At 35.8% G+C, this 11,636-nt stretch overlaps 1 long non-coding RNA gene across 1 annotated transcript; it reads left to right on the top strand.

The window, feature by feature from the left end:
- The first annotated feature begins 7,585 nt into the window (after nucleotides 1-7,585).
- LOC120488689 (uncharacterized) lies at nucleotides 7,586-11,406 on the top strand. Its single transcript, XR_016145768.1, has 4 exons — nucleotides 7,586-7,799; nucleotides 8,646-8,793; nucleotides 9,223-9,345; nucleotides 11,178-11,406. It is a non-coding gene; the product is annotated as an uncharacterized LOC120488689 (long non-coding RNA).
- The last annotated feature ends 230 nt before the right edge of the window (nucleotides 11,407-11,636 follow it).

Below are 11,636 nucleotides of genomic sequence, written 5' to 3'. Positions count from 1 at the left end.
ACCAGACAGTTTCTGGTCTCATTGACTTCCACAGTGGGAAAAACTATATACTATGGAAGTCAATGTGACCAGAAACTGTCCGGTTACAAATATTCTTCTAAATATCAGAAAATCGGCTGAATGGATTCGAAATCAGTAAAACTCAACTGTTTAACTCTGGGGGAGTTGTAAAATGAGCCTATTTCCAAAAAAAAAAAAAAAGTGGAGTATCCCTTTAAGTATATCATTAGTTGGACCTCAGCACTATTTCCAGAAAAATAAAGTACGTTAATAACAAAATAAGTTGTTCCAATTTAGCAGACTTTAAGTATATCAATTTAGAATGCTAAAAATACAAATACAGGATATTCATAAACATTAATGTATTTGTATACTAAGTATAAAATAAAATAAATTTCAAATACATTTTTGTATATCTATTTTTTCACTAGGCCAGGGCAGCCTTTAGTGTTTTTTAGTATTTTAATCCATTGTGGCACTCAATGTGAAATATTGCTTACATTTAATACAATGTGGAAGAAAGTGAACTATGTGAAACAGGAAAGTCTATCCTGCATGAAACATTTCTTTCTGCGAATGCCAGAGACAGAATGAGGAAGTCTGTGGAAGTAATGTGTTGAAAGGTAGTTAGAAGGGGTCTTTATGCTGGAGTTAAGAGGAACGAGCATTGGATGTTGAGATGAGAATGAATGTGAACCAGCATTTGTGCCCTGATCATCATCCACCCAGTCATGATCAAGTACAGAGACACTCTATAGTGGCAGTCCATTCCACTACATTTCCCTGGAGGATATATGAAAGATTCATAATGTTTTTAAAATGCTCCTATTATGCTAATTTTAAGGTTCCTGATTTAGTTTTGAAGGCCTCCTACAATAGATTTACGTGCATTAAAGGTCAAAAAACGATTTCATTTTCTCATAATAAACATTGCACCACCACCTTTTTCTCAGAGAGATTGAAAACGTTTGTTCAAAGATTCACTTTCTCTAAACCCCTCCTTTTAATTGATCTACCCTGCTCTGCTCTGATTGGTCAGATGGCCCAGTCTGTTGTGATTGGTGTTGTCATGTCCACCAGTGCTTTTATGAGCGATTCATTCATTCATTTGTTTCTTTTCATTACTGAATTAAAGCTGTGCTCACAGGATCCTCAGATCTGGCCATGATTGGTCTTCTTTTTCATTATTTAGGTAAAAGAAGTACGTTCTTTTAGTACGTTTTGTACTTACATTTGCCAAATCGTTTATAGACATATGGTGACTGAATTTCATTGAGGAGCAATAGTTCAACAGAGTTGTTAAAGTCCAGATATTTGCGCACAGCATATAACACTCGTTTTGCTCAGTTCAATCTGCATTGCATTAATGGCAAAATCTACCAAGCCTTATATAATAGCCAGTGCAAGTGGTTTAGTTTTATCTCCCTTTCTTCTACATATTTATTGGTGCGTCGAGTCTTGCATATTCATGTGTTTTAAACCTAAAACGGATTCATTCCTATTTATTTTATCTGACTGAAAAACGTGTTGCTTTGCATGACTTCCAAGCAGGATGTTATAAACATTCTCGAAAAAGAAAATCATAACGGTCACAGGAGGGAAAGTGTTTAATGGCCTTGTAACCTCATCTTTCTTCACTACGGCTCACTGAAAGAGTAAAACATAATAAAACAGCACGTCAAATGCTTCAACTGTGACAACTTCCTATTCTTGGAAACATCCAGTGTCATTCGGGGTCAGATTCCTACATTAACCTCGTCCATCCCGTCAGAATCCTGTCTCCTGAACTGTCCCTGTCAAAACTGCATATGAATTTCTGCCACAAGATACCTTTCTGGCAGGATTTTGTCACCAGTGATTAATGTGTACAGGGGTCTTGTTTGGTTCCGGTAGCTTAAGGAAACCACGTTATTGAACTAAATTTGTCAAAAGAGTGACAGTAGCTCAGCTGATTTTAAAAAAGTGTAGATCTTCTTGTACCACATGACACTTGTGACACTTGGGGCCCTATTTTAATGATCTGAAACGCAAGTATCAAGCGCGAAGCTCAAGTAACTTTGTGGGCGGGCCTTGGGCGCTGTTGCTATTTTACCGGCGGGATAAATGACTCTTGCGCCTGACGCAAGCTTAAAAGGGGTTGGTCTGAAGTAGCTTCATTATTCATAGGTGTGGTTTGGGCGTAACATGAAATAAACCAATCAGAGCGTCATCCAACATACCCTTTAAGAGCAGGTGCGCATGTTGCATGACGGATTGTTATTATTATGGCGGGTTTACGAGGCGCGCGCCAGGAACATTCACAACTGAGGAGACCGACGTTTTGTCAGGGCAGTGAAAGACAGAGAAGTGACGTTGTATGGGGATGGAGAAACCCTCCCAAATCAGCGTCGGTTAAAGGATTAGTTCACTTTTGAAAAAACTTTTGCTGATAATTTACTCACCCCCATGTCATCCACAACGCATTCTCACCCCAAGGCGTCACCTTTGACCATGCTTCAATATTTGACGTTTTAGGCGCCCTTTAGCGTCACTTACATGACGCGATCCTACGGCGTCATCTAACTGACGCTAAAGGAAGGCGTCAGTTAGAGGACGCGGTTAGGTTTAGGTGTGGGGTGGGGGTAGGGTACACGCGATCCTAGGGCGTCATCTAACTGACGCTAAAGGGCGCCTAAAGCGTCAGATATTGAAGCATGTCCAAATGCTTCCCAAGGCATCAGTTAAGTGACGCCTTGGGGGTGAGAATGGGCTGTCATCCAAGATGTCCATGTCTTTCTTTCCTCAGTCGAAAAGAAATTTAGGTTTTTGATGAAAACATTCCAGGATTTTTCTCCATATAATGCACTTCAATGGGAACCGGATGGTTCAAGGTCCAAACGACAGTTAATAACAGTTTCAGATGCAGCTTCAAATGTCTTTAAACGACACCAGACGATGAATAAGGGTCTTGTCATGCGAAACGATCGGTTATTTCAAAGCTTATTCCAAAAATGTAACTTTTCTAAGGACAAATGCTAGCCTTGCTCTATTCTGTGAGGCGCGTTTGCAACGTCACGTATTACGTAATTACGTTCAAAAGGTCACGGGCCACGTAGCCAGAAGTACAGAGTCAGAGTGTTTACAAGTTGAACGCATAGGTTGAACGTGCAAACTAACTCAAACACCGTTTACAAAAAAAGTAATTAAAAGGTAAAACAAAGATGTCGGACGATTTTGATTCTGTACTTCCGGCTACGTCGCCCGTGACCTTTTGAACGTAATTACGTATTACGTGACGTTACAAACGCGCCTCAATTGTCCTTAGAAAAGTTACATATTTTGGAATAAGTTTTAAAATAACCGATCGTTTCGCATGATAAGACCCTTATTCATCGTCTGGTGTCATATAAAGACATTTGAAGCTGCATCTGAAACTGTTATTAACTGTCGTTTGGACCTTGAACCGCTTGGTTCCCATTGAAGTCCATTATATGGAGAAAAATCCTGGAATGTTTTCATCAAAAACCTTAATTTCTTTTCGACTGAGGAAAGAAAGACATGGACATCTTGGATGACATGGGGGTGAGTAAATTATCAGCAAAAGTTTTTTTCAAAAGTGAACTACTCCTTTAATGTAAGTATATTTTTTAAAAAAGAAATCTAAATAAATACTGGTATACATGCTATAACATTGTAATGTAAATATATTCATATTTTAAGGATTTTAGTTTATTTAGATATTTATTGTAATATTACACGCTCAGCATTAATGTTGTCAGTATTAAAATATATATTTAAGATATACAGTTTACCAACTTTCTAAATAATAAATACAATTAAAATACAATTATTTATTTAGCAAAAATGTTGTTATATTTATTGCATTCTTGTTTTTACAAGAAAAGAAATAAATACTGTCAAATCGGTTAATTTCGATTGGTGTGTGTGCATATATACGTATATAGAGTGATGTATATATTAGTTAATAACGCTTAATGATGTAATTTTTTTTTATTTTACTTTAGGTTTAAGAACATATCATTTCTTTTTAATAGTAACTTTCCCAACTGCTAACACCAGGAATACTATTTGTGTACTCATTACTCAAATGAACCCATGTGTTGATTAAAAACTGATCTGAAGAATTGGCCCCGGCCTGAATCGCCCGACCCTGAACGACTGGGACTTTATGAGAATAATGTGACCTGCAGGGTCAGGCCAGGTCAGAGGCAGGAGTCGGAAGAAGGGGTTTGAGTCTCGAGGGTCGTCCCCTAGGGTGTCCCGCACATGTCAATGAGGTCCTGTACGCCCACTTCCTCATTGATAGATTGCCCTTCTAATGGGCACTTCACCCAAGTAATTGTTTTTAGAGAACCGCTGACTTGCTGATTGAGGAACTGCCAGATGCACAAAGGTTTCAACACCTCGACAACAACATCGGGGAAAGCCATTGCCATTGAAAGACCTGAGCAGAACGAATGAGCAAAGGCAATGTTGCCAGATTGACACCAAAAGCGAAAACAGGGCAACAAACGTTTGGTTTCTGGTTTCGTTTTTTTGGCCTTCCTTTTGAAACTTGAAAAACTTTTGTTCCCCCACCATAATCTGATCATCTGTCAGTATTTCTGCCAAATCTTGGCTCTAAATAATTAAGAAAATACATTATTGTGCCCCAAGACACTTAAATGGGTAAAATCATGTGCAATTTAACAAATACATTTCCTCCCTTTTATTATAGATTTTTTTATAGTTCAGTTCAGCTTTGTCCCATTAAGGGTGCGTTTACACGACAATGATGTACTAAAATGGATCCGTGAAAAAAACAACTAAAGATGCTGTATTATTCATGCCAGGCCAGTAGGTGGCGATGTCACTTTGTAAAGAAACACAACAAGCATATAGACAGAACACACACTCATTCACATGACATCCCCGTTTTCACAGATGTGTATTTTCATAGTTTAAATGGAGATGACAACAGTATCGCTTTCAAAAGTTTTCGTTTTCAGGCCGCAAAAGCGCAGTTGAATGAACGACCAAAACAAATAAAAAAGTTTAGTTTTTAGTTGAAAACGGCATCGTATAAACTGACCCTAACGCTTATATTTTGGTATTTATTACTAAAAATTCTTAAATTTGTTTAGATGTCTTTACTTTTTTATCTTTATTTTAGTTTATTCCATAAGAAAGTGATTTTATTTGTCTAACATCGATTTATGTCTTTTTGAAAATGTTTCAAATGAACATTTTAATATTCAAAGGAACACTTTTAAATGAAACCAAACAATTTTTTAAAAATTCAATTTTTTATCAAATTAATTTTTTATGAAAATCTTTTGAATAAATACACTGTAAAAAATATTGTTGGATTAACTTAAAAAAATGAGTAACCTGGTTGCCTTAAATTTTTAAGTTGATTTAACTGGAAAAAGTGAGTTAATACAATGAAGAATATTGATTTAATCATCAGAAACTCAAAATAATAAGTTATCTGAACTAAATAAATTATTTAAGTTGATTTGACAAAAGAAAAAAATGTTGCGATAACAAATCTTGAATATATATATATACATATTTTTACAGTGTATTAAACAATGTAACGCTGAAATTAATCATTTTAAATTAATAAACGGTTTTCAACACCTCAACAACAACATTAAGAAAAGTGATTACCATTGAAACACTTGGCGGAACGAACATTGCCACATTGACGGCGACCACCTCAACTGACGACCCCAGTCAGGACCAACGGGCCGGGCTTCGGGTGGCGTTCAGGCCCGCTCCGCTCACACAGCTGTTGAGGAACGCAGAAGCGGAGGCAGGACATTCCTGAATTCTGTCCCGTCTGAGCGTCTGAACTCTTGCCCTCTCAGATCCCAATCCATGTTGGCCGCCATGCAGACTAGAACAGGCTTCACCTCTTCCCGATTACGCCAAATAATGAAGTCCAAGCAAGCAAAACGAGCCTCGTCTTCTTTTGCGTAATTGAGCTTAATGAGGAGTGCCAGGTAAATCGCTGAGCACTTATCAAAGCGGGAAACCCCGATAAGGTGTTTATATGAAGTTAAATTTAGCCTTCAATAGTCTTAAGGATGTTTCAGTCGTGTTGGTTTGAGCTATGAACGATCAAAATAAATGGGCTGGCAGTCCTCGGGCACCAAACGTACATTTCTAGCCGCACTGGCTCCTTCTAACAGACCATAAATGGGTAAATAACAACAGCTAAATACCCAGACCTCTAAATAGCCTGCTTACCGAGGCTGATCTTGTGAACAAAAGAATCCCAGCAGGTTAATTTTGTCGGGCAAGGCCAGGGGAAGGATTGCCGGGAAATATTTTGAAAGCGAATTAACTTCACCACGGACTAATGCTTGACTTAATTTGACTTGATTTTGGGCTATTCTTCAACACCCGTGGCATGGAGAACTACTTTATTCTGATTTTCTTTGGTTTTGATGGATTGATTCAAGGCAAGGAGAGCTACCTTATGAAAAGAAAGAAAGCAGGATATACTAATGAATGAAATGGGAGACAACACTGAGATTGAGTTTGAGAGATTGAATCTGATCTTCTGTCAGCATTTTGGCCAAATCTTGGCACTTAAAAATGCTAGATAATGAAGGAAATCAATACACTATTTAGCTGATTCCTCTGTCCAGTGGCACTTAAAATGAGTAAAATCACATGCAATTTAAGACTTTTTTATTTAATTTAATGATTTTTTCCCCCCGAAAGTTTTGAGTTCAGTTCAGTTTTCTCAAAATATCTTGACATTGTTAGTAATCACTAAATATATATATATATATATATATATATATATAGTGATTACTAACACATTATCTGTATTTTATTTTATTCCACACATTACGGAAGTGTTATTATAATTCTAACATCAAATGAACATTAAACAAATGAACACTTATAAATAAAACTTCATCATACTTACATTTTTTCAAAATAATTTTACTATTAAATTTAATATCAACAATTTTAATATGATTGTTTTTTGATTCAGTTATTTATTTTTAAAAATCTTTTTATCATCTGTTTTATTTATTTTTTGTTAAATGTAATTTAGACATTTAGTCAAAGTGTTATCAAATAATACATATTTCAAATAAATATGAAACAATGGAATATATATATATATATATATATTCCCCAGATGCAATTTTACTATTAATTATTATTTGCATTTAATATTTATTTTTTAAGTATATTTAATTTTTTTCCTGTTACAGTACGGTACATTTTATATATATATATATATATATATATATATATTAGGGCTGGGTATTGAGACAAATTTCACAATTCGATTCGATTTCGATTCACAAGCTTGCAATTCGATTCGATTACGATTCAATTCAATATCGATTATTTTGGATATCAGTTACAATAAATGGCATTTTTTCTCAAGGGAATCAAATCTCTTAACTAATGCTGTAAACTACACTGTAAAAACGAACTTTTTGGTGTAGTAATATATATTAAATGAATCATCATAATTTTTACTTAATAAAATTAAAATTCAATGTGAACTAGAATTTTCTAAGTAAAATTTTAAATATCTACGTGTTTAATTCATGTAATAAATTAACTGGTTGGAAAGAGTAAATCTTATTATATATTTTCTTGTAATATTTAAACGTTTTATAGTCCCTTCACATAAACATAGTAATTTTAAGTAAATTTTAATAGAAAAGCATAGCGCGTTTGAATCCGCACATGCGCGTTTGGACAAGTCTAACTGCGCACTTTGGATCTGAGACGAGACGAATTGGCGGGCTGCTGCGTGGCTGCTTTCTGTCGTGTTTGAGGTAAGTTTGTCTTTCTGTTTTACATTTAATAAAACATGAGTCTGTGTGGGTTTTGATTGATGATTCTTGTTTATTTGACTCAATAAACATTAATGCTCACCTTACAACATGGCCTCATATTAGTGCAACGCGTGTGGGTTATCCATAACAGTATACTGTATCGTTAACCCCTTTTCACTTCCTAACGTTAACGTAGCTACATTATTTATATTGAATCGGAAGTTTTCAATAGTTTTATAGATTCACAAAGAACTGTTTTTCGTGTAAAAATGTCAAACTAAGTAGAAATTAGTAGACAATCTTTACCGTTTTAACTGCTAGCTAGCTAAAATTGGGCCTTAAAATTAACAATTTAATGTCAACCGCTCTTAACGTTAGCTGCTATACTGTTGACTATGGAAAAGTTTGAATGCTCTTGCTGAATATTGCTCAGGATGGAACGTTTACACATAAAGCTATTTTTTTTCTTTTCAATCGCACTAAATCGTGCATAAATGAGGTCTTAAAGTAAGCAGGGCTGCGTTTTTAAAATCATCCTGTTTCTAAAAGTTGATTGTAGAAAATAGAGATCGTGAGTGGCAATCATGGGCAATATTAATATTGACAACAGTAACTGATTTAGCACATGAAAAAATAAATAAACTTGAAATGTACTAAACTCAAAGTTAAAATTGAAATGCCAAATTAGTGTTTCTCTTTTGGATTTGCACATTACAAAAGAAAGTGCTGGATTGTTCACTCCACTGTTGATATCTACAGTCCTTGTATAATTAACCCTTGCTCCCTGCATCAGTCTATTTAACCAAATTTCTGCTGTTGTACTCTTGAATCATTTTGTCACATTAGATCAAGGAGGAATTCAGGAGAATCGATCATGGGGCAGAGATTCATGTTCAGACTTGACCAATGCACATCAAGACTTATTGCCCTGATGAAGGCCATGGGAGGTGTTGTGGGGACCAAACTGAGGCCATTTCTGGACAAACTGAGTCAGGTGTGTTTGATCAAAAGTGTGCTTGTTCACATTTTTTTAAATAAGATATACTTAATGTATTTCTCATACATGCATGTACATTTATTGTATAGCTTTTAATACAATATAGATTGCATTAAAGTAGCTTTACTGTATTAAAAAGACAAAAGTCAAAAGTTCAGAAATTTCAGTAATTAGAATTTTAGTCATAAATTACAACTTAAATTTCAAATATTAAGAATCTGTACTGAAGATGATAGAGTTTCAGCGACAGTTCTGCTTTGGCCAAAATGCAAGGCAGACAGGAACAGGAAGTAGAGTCACTTTGCTCTAAGTACTCAAATCAGTGTTCCTTGCGCATGAATGCTTTTGTGTTCTCACTTGATTTCATTGAGTTCATTGTGTATGAATAAAAGGTTGTGTAATGGTACAATATAAATCTGTTCACAGACACAAAGCCTTGAGATGGGAATCAGTTATCCGCAGCCTCATTCTCTACTTTGACGATAAAGAAGATGATAAACTGTGTTTTGAAGATGAACAGAGTTCTGACGGGCTCGGGACGACATGAGGGTGAGTCATTAATGACATCATTTTCATTTTCACAATCACGAAACGTCGCCATGGAAATAATAAGGAGATATATTTTAAAATGAAAGTCGCACACTGGGTGGTCAGCTAGAATATTTTAAAGTTGCGTGTGAAAGGTTAAACAGAGTCAAATTTATTTCACAGAAAACTGCACTCCAGTTTATAGCACCCTAAAAAGGATAGTTCACCCAAAAATAAAAATTGTCGTTGTTTACATTGTGTAAACATTGTTTACACTCAAGTTGTTCCAAACCGTTGTGAGTTTATTTCTTCTGATGAACACAAACAAAGATATTTTAAAAGAATGTTGGTAATCAAATGACGGTAGCCATTGACTTCCATAGTAGATTTCTAATGGCTACAGTCAACTGTTTGATATCCCATTTTCTTCAAAATACAATGTATGTATGATATACCGTCCTTGTCCAGAAAAGGTAATACAGACATCATCAAAGTAGTCATGCAGTGACTGCAGTGGCTCAATTTTAAGTTTATAAAGCGGCAAGAATACTTTTTGTGCGCAAACATAATGACTTTATTCCACTATTCATTTCATGAATTCATATGCATAATGAAAGCATAGGTGCACATTTGAACAATCATTCATTAAAACGCATAAAACTTTAGTTTACAAAGACGTGAAACTCACCGAGTGGTCTGGGGTGTTCACTGATATGCTCACACAAAAATCGCTGTAAAAGATGCTTTCCAACAGGTTCTATCGTAGTTTTTGTCCAAGTCCATTTTCTTCCTGTTTTCGGTCGAACTAGATAACTAAGGATCGCGCACGCAAACTCGAACTAGATAACTAAGGATCGCGCACGCAAACTCGAACTAGATAACTAAGGATCGCGCACGCAAACTCAAACTAGATAACTAAGGATCGCGCACGCAAACTCGAACTAGATAACTAAGGATCGCGCACGCAAACTCGAACTAGATAACTAAGGATCGCGCACGCAAACTCGAACTAGATAACTAAGGATCGCGCACGCAAACTCGAACTAGATAACTAAGGATCGCGCACGCAAACTCAAACTAGATAACTAAGGATCGCGCACGCAAACTCGAACTAGATAACTAAGGATCGCGCACGCAAACTCGAACTAGATAACTAAGGATCGCGCACGCAAACTCAAACTAGATAACTAAGGATCGCGCACGCAAACTCGAACTAGATAACTAAGGATCGCGCACGCAAACTCAAACTAGATAACTAAGGATCGCGCACGCAAACTCGAACTAGATAACTAAGGATCGCGCACGCAAACTCGAACTAGATAACTAAGGATCGCGCACGCAAACTCGAACTAGATAACTAAGGATCGCGCACGCAAACTCGAACTAGATAACTAAGGATCGCGCACGCAAACTCGATAATCGACTACTGTGGATTTCGACCAAAAACAGGAAGAAAATGGACTTGGACAAAAACTACGATAAAACCTGTTGGAAAGCATCTTTTACAGCGATTTTTGTGTGAGCATATCAGTGAACACCCCAGACCACTCGGTGAGTTTCACGTCTTTGTAAACTAAAGTTTTATGCGTTTTAATGAATGATTGTTCGAGTGCACCTATGCTTTCATTAAAAAGGTGGGGGGGTGCTAACACAGAATCCAAAAATTCTCGTGACCGGAGCATCTGTCTAAAAAACAATCTTAACTATTCTATTTCATCAGGGACGATCTTAAAACAGGGCTTTAATTGTAAAATACCGAACTTGTCCTTTAATGCAAGTCAAATAAAATAATTTAAGCCATTATATTTTTGTTTCTCAAAAGAATTATATTTTTTCTTCTAAATTGTATGCAGGAGGACAGCGGCAGTGACATCACTCAGCACAGCATTAAAATACTGGTCGTTCGTGGTGCTGATGGAGAAGATCCAATCGATGTATCCATCCTTTTTGAAGGGAAGGAAATGCTGGAAGCAGCAATACCGTAAAGACAGTTTTACTGAATGCACCTGTGTCAAGAGATGACTGAATGTCCATTCTTGTATGAACATTTTTGATGACTGAAAAATAAACTGTTTAATTGAATTTTAGTTGTGTGATTTGTGAAAAATATTGAGAAAATGATTATTTATTTATGTTCATGATTATTTATAAAAAAGAAATTATCAATGTTTAAATGTTTAAATATGTAGTAAATGAAAATCTCAACAAAAAAACTTAAATAATATCTACTTATTTTACTTTATTAAATGGTAAGATTTACTTAAAAATTTCATAAAAGCAAGCTTCCTAATTTAAAAACAATAAATAAACTT

Source organism: Pimephales promelas, chromosome 2 (assembly GCF_988280905.1).
Source record: "Pimephales promelas chromosome 2, fPimPro1.hap1.1, whole genome shotgun sequence".
In the NCBI taxonomy this organism is placed as follows: domain Eukaryota; kingdom Metazoa; phylum Chordata; class Actinopteri; order Cypriniformes; family Leuciscidae; genus Pimephales; species Pimephales promelas.
The sequence above is the reverse complement of the archived record's forward strand: the minus strand, read 5'-3'. Positions and strand labels throughout refer to the sequence as shown.